A 6,297-nucleotide genomic window follows, 5' to 3' on the forward strand; every position below is an offset into this window, starting at 1 on the left:
CGGTGCGTATGGTATGATCCCATTTATTAAAAGAAATACTCTCATGTTTCTAGATGCGTGAAGAATCTCTGTGATTTTACTTATATGTGGAATTTGAAGAACAATATAAATGAACAAACAGAAACAGACTCGAACACAGAGAGTAGATTGATGGCTGCCAGAGGGGGAGGGGCCAGAGGACCAGGTGAGGAAGGGGAGGGGACTGAGAAGTGCAGATCGGTAGTCACAGAACAGCCACAGGGATGTCGGGTACAGCACAGGGAATATAGTCAATAATATTGTGGTTACTATTATGGTGCCGGGGGTACTGGAACTATCAGGGAGGTCACTGTAAAATACACGATTGTCTCAGTACTATGCTGTACGCCAGAGACACTAATGCAAAGTAATACTGAAGGTAAACTGCAATTGAAAAACCAAATTTCCTGGAAGAGCGTACCATAAAATGTTAATAGTGGTAACTCTGAAGTAGGACCGGATGGCATTCTTTCTGCTTTCTCCCTTTTTCTATGGTATTTTGTTTTTCAAGTGCCAATGCTATTTTTATATTTAAAATAAAATACAAAGCTAGTTTACAACATTAAGAGGAGTTACTTACCTCTGGAGGGTGAGACAACTGGAAGGGTGAGATGGGTTATTGTCCTGCTTGTTTGATTTTACGTGTAATAATGCTTTTGTAATCAGAAAAGTTTAAGTATTGTAACTTAAATACTTGAGTCTAATCACAAGACAGAAACCACACACTAATTTAAATGGGGAAATTTACTATGAAGTTATTAACTGTAACAGGAATGAAGACCCCTCTAAGTAGATGTAGGAAACAGCTGTAGGCTCTTCACCTTAGCCTGAGACAGAGCACTGCCACGTCGGATGCTAACCAGGTCGGCTGACACAGTCACGGCTTGGGGATGCCGCGTCCAGTGCTAACCGGGTCAGCTGACACAGTCACGGCTTGGGGACAAAGGCTTCACAGAAGCATTTTCTAACCATGTCGGTTGACACAGTCACAATTTGGAGATGACGGCTTCACAGAAGCGTTTTCCAGCAGGACGGACGTGGCATTAGTGGATATATGGTGTTGCTTTTATTCTTACTGTTTCTTAGTATTCTAACCTTTACACTTCTGATAATTTGGAATCTCCTAGAATTAATGACCACTCTCAGAGAAAAAACAACAGTTGGCTCAAGTCCTAAGCAATATCACCCTGGCTGAATTGAGGCATTGTACTTGACTTATTTATTCCTGTGAAAGCCACCCAAGAAAGAACAGTTCAGGGAAAAATATGTATTCCCACAGAACTGCCTCACAGAATAGCAAAAACCCCTTTAGAAAATAGCCCCTGATTGTTAAAAAGTTGTTAGAGTAACAGCCCCTCCTTTACCTTGAATAGGAATATATATCAATTAGAATTAGACAGGCATAAAAACAGAAGAAGCTAGTTAGCTATTACAAACTAAGCACTTAGAAACAACTACCAAGGAGTCAGAGTCCTCAGTATACAAAAAACATTTTAGACAGCAAGATAGATAGCTAAGTTAGATATTACAAAGGCTTATAATGAATTTCCTAACCTCTGCTCGGTCTAAGCGTACCTGTTGCCCATGACAATTTCTGAGAACTTTAATAAACAATAAGACATTCAAACTGTATACATAGAACTATTTCAAATTGTCTGATTAATGGTTTTCCTGGTCAAAATAACTTTTGTTTAACATAACTGAAACTATGGGAACTTTCGTACTTTTCCTGGTTACCTTTGTATTGATTTTTTCTGCTTAACTGATCATGCTGTACACCTGTAAATGTTAATCTATGCCAAAAATGAAAATATAAAAAATCAGCTTGTACTTGCAATAAACGGAACAGTGCTTCACCTGCCTTTGAGCTGTGTAGTTGCCTGTTGCCCAGCGCCGACGCCTACTCTCACCTGAGGGCCCTTAGATGAGCTGCGGCTGGACCGCGGTAGAGCACCCCAAAAAGGGTCCCCAGATAGATGCAGGTCTGCTCAGATACAGACCTCTGAGCAGAGGGCACTGCCATGGACGCAGAGAGGTTTGCCGAGGCTGCAGTGTGCAGTCTGTGGAGGTGCCCTGGAGGTGTCAGAAGAAGCCGCTCCTGTCTGGAAGCTGTGTGGCAGTGTCTGGGAGAAACTAACCAGGAAAAGAAGTCCCTCGATCCTCTTGTGCTCACCAGCACCCTCTACTGACAAGCTTTACCCCTGTGCTTGCCGACAGGGGAGAGGTGTTTACTGGGTCCAGCTCTCTTATTGCAGAATACGCAATGACGGCTGGATTTAGACGTGAGAAGCAATAACTTGAGTACTACTTACTAAATAGTTCATACATAAACAGAACTAGTTAATTATCAATATTGGTAGGATATTGCCATGTGCATGTTTGTATATTCACTGAAAACATCTTAAATAATATCCAAGAAACTGGTTGGTAATGTGACCGACCTCAGGGAGGGGACTAATAGCCAGAGGGCAGCAGTGGGAGGAGGGTTTGCTTTTTTCCTCCTGCATATTCTTTAGTACAATCTGAATTCTGTACCATGTACATGTACTATTAAAAAATACTTAGAATATCATACCCTGACTGGTGTGGCTCAGTGGATTGAGTGCCAGCCTGCAAACCAAAAGGTCACCAGTTCAATTCCCAGTCAGGCGCATGCCAGGGTTAAGGGGCCAGGTCCCCAGTAGGGGGCACTTGAGAGGCAACCACCCATTGATGTTTCTTTTCTCTCCCTCTCTTTCTCCATCCCTTCCGCTCTCTCTAAAAATATATAAAATCTTAAAAAAAATAAATACTTAAAAAATCAAGACTTCCCTCCTAACTCATTGAGAGCTCTGTTTTCTTTACTGCTTCTCCTCGTATCTGATCTCTAAACACTTGGAGTACCTGAGTTCTTCTCTGACATCTCTATTTAAATGCATTTCCTTGGCTATCTGATCCTGTTGAATGGCTTTAAATTCAATATCTATGCTAACTTCTAAATTCTCATCTCTAGCCTATATCTCTCCTTTGGACTCTTTACTCATATCCAACTGCTGTTAAGGGCACCTCACATTTCTCATGTCCAACTCCTATCTTTCCTTCCTACCAAAATACTCTTTATTCAGACTTCTCCATCTCATTAAATTCCAGCTTTATCACTCCACTTGCTTAGGTCAAAAATCTTGAGTTACCCTGACTCCCCTGTTTCATTCTTCACATGTAATCTATTGTCAAATCCTGAGCTCCACTTGCAAAATACACTCAGATCCATCCACTACTATTGATTAATCCTAACTAGTTGGCCTGCTTCTTCCCTTGAAACTTATGATGTATTTTGTTTTTTTTCAATCCCTATTTGAGGATTTGTTATTTTTTAAAATTGATTTTAGAGAAAGAGGAAGGGAGAGAGAGAAAGCTACAGACACGGAGAGACAGAAACACTGACATGAGAAACATTGATGGGGCATTAAACCGGCAACATTTTGGTGTTTGGGACAACACTACAACCAGCTGAGCCACCTGGTCATGGCTGACCTATTTTTTAAAATGATATATTATTGATTATGCTATTACAGGTGTCCTGATTTTTCCTCCTTTGCCCCCCAGCATCCCCAATACTCTCAGGCAATCCCTCCATCATTGTTCATGTCTGTGGGTCATAGGTATAAGTTCTCTGGCCACTCCATTTCCTATCCTGTAATTTACAGCCCCATGGCTATTCTGTAACTACCTATTTGTCCTTCTGAATCACCTCACCACTCCAGCCTTTCCCCTACACCCCCCTCCTGTCTGCCAACCATTCTTTATATCCATAATTCTGTCTCGCTAGCTTAGTTTGTTTTTTAGATCAATTGTTGATAGATTTGTATTTTTTGCCATTTTATTGTTCCTAGTTTTGATCTTCTTTTTCTTAAGATTTTATTTATTTATCTTTAGAGGGGAAGGGAAGGAGAGAGGGAGAGAAATATCAGTGTATGTTTGCCTCTCGAGTGTCCCCTGCTTCGAACTGGCCTGCAACCCAGGCATGTGCCCTGACTGGGAATTGAATCAGTGACCCTCTGGATTGCAGCCCACGTTTAATCCGCTGAGCCATCCTAGCCAGGGCTAACATCTTTTCTTTTGCTGCTTTTAAGTTAGATTCACTCTTTATCTTTAAACTTTGGCATTTTGATTATGATATCTCCTGGAGTGGGCCTCTTTGCATTCATCTTGTTTGGGACTCTGTGCTTGGAAATAGACTTGCGTGTCTATTTCATTCATCAAAATAGGGAAGTTTTCTTTCATTACTTTTCCAAATAGATTTCTTGTTCTTTCTCTTCTCCGTCACCCCTATGATGTGAATGTTGGGCATCCTGAAGTTGTTCCAGAGGCTGCTTATACTATCTTCATTTTTTTGCATTTTTCTTGTTGTTCTGATTTGTTGTTTTATGGTTCCTTATGTTCCAAATCATTGATCTGATCCTCAGTTTCATTCACTCTACTGTTGTTTCCCTGTAAATTGTTCTTTATTAGTGTATCTTTTGTTTGACTGGATCTTTTTTATGCCATTGAGCTCCTTACTAAGTTCCTTGAGCATCCTTATAAGCAGTGTTTCGAACTCTGTGCACTGATAGCTTATCTCCATTTCGTTTAGTTCTTTTTCTGGGGTTTTGATTTGTTCTGTCATTCGAGCCATGTTTCTTTGTCTCCTCATTTTGGCAGCCTCCCTGTGTTTGTTTCTATGTATGATGTAGAGCTGCTTTGACTTCATGTCTTTTTTTCTTTTTTAAAAAATATTTTTTACATTATTACAGTTGTCTCATTCCCCACCCCCACCCCTTTATTCCCCTCTGCTCTGCATTCCCCTCCCCTTCTTAGTTAATGTCCATAGGTCGTACATATAAGTTCTTTGGCTTCAACATTTCCTATACTATTCTTAACCTCCCTCTATTTTGTACCTACCAATTATGCTACTTATTCCCTATACCTTTTCCCCCATTTTCCTTTTCCCTCTCCCTCTCCCTACTGATAACCCTCCATGTGATCTCTATTTCTGTGATTGTTCCTGTTCTAGTTATTTGCTTAGTGTCTTTTTGATTTTTTTAGGTTCCATTGTTGATAGTTGTGAGTTTGTTGTTATTTTACTGTTCATAGCTTTGATCTTCTTTTTCTTGGATAAGTCTCTTTAATATTTCATATAACAAGGGGTTGGTGATGATGAACTCCTTTAACTTGACCTTATCTGAGAAGTACTTTTATCTGCTGTTCCATTCTAAATGAAAGCTTTGCTGGATAGAGCTACCTTGGATGTAGGTCCTCACCTTTCATGACTTGGAATACTTCTTTCCAGGCCCTTCTTGCCAGAAAGGTTTCTTTTGAGAAGTCAGCTGATGGTCTAATGAGCACTTCTTTGTAGGAGACTCTCTCCTTTTCTCTTGCTGCTTTTAAGACTCTCTCCTTATTTTTAATTTGGGGTAATAGAATTATGATGTGCCTTGGTGTGTGCTTCCTTGGGTACAACTTCTTTGGGACTCTCTGAGCTTCCTGGATTTCCTGGAAGTCTATTTCCTTTGCCAGATTGAGGCAGTTCTCCTCATTATTTTTTCAAATGAGTTTTCAATGTCTTGCTCTTCCTCTTCTCCTTCTGGCATCCCTACAATTTGGACGTTGGAACATTTAAAGTTGTCCCAGAGGTTTCTAAGCTTCTCCTTATTCTTTTGAATTCTTGTTTCTTCATTCCAGTCTGGTTGAATGTTTATTTCTTCCTTCTGGTCCAGACCATTGATTTGAGTTCCAGTTTCCCTCCTGTCACTGTCAATTCCCTGTACATTTTTTTCACTTTGCATAGCCTTCACTTTTCCTCTATTTTGCAACCATGTTCAACCAGTTCTGTGAGCATCCTGATTACCAGTGTTTTGAACTGTGCATCTGATAGGTTGGTTTTCTCTTCGTCGTTTAGTTCTATTTTTTCTGGAGCTTTGATCCATTCTTTCATTTGGGCCATTTTTTTTTTTGTCTCAGCGTGTCTGTTATGTAGTAAGGGGCAGAGACATAGGTGTTCACCAGGGTGGGGCAACCCACATGGCTGTGTTGTGATGCTGTATGTGGGGGAGTGGTTAGAGAGGGGACAATGCTGCTTGTTGAGGTTTCTGCCAGCTTTCAGTCACTTTCCCTCCTTCCCACAAGCAAATTGTACCCTTCTGGTGCTGATTCCCAGGTGAGTGGGTTTGTGTTCATTCTAGGAACCTGTGGGTATCTCCAATGAACCTTCCTGTGAGGCTGGGAGTTTCTCCTGCCGCCTCAACCCCCACAGGTGTTTTC

Source organism: Sturnira hondurensis, unplaced genomic scaffold (genome assembly GCF_014824575.4).
Source record: "Sturnira hondurensis isolate 20B ecotype Veracruz unplaced genomic scaffold, ASM1482457v3 Scaffold0021354, whole genome shotgun sequence".
Classification (NCBI taxonomy): Eukaryota; Metazoa; Chordata; class Mammalia; order Chiroptera; family Phyllostomidae; genus Sturnira; species Sturnira hondurensis.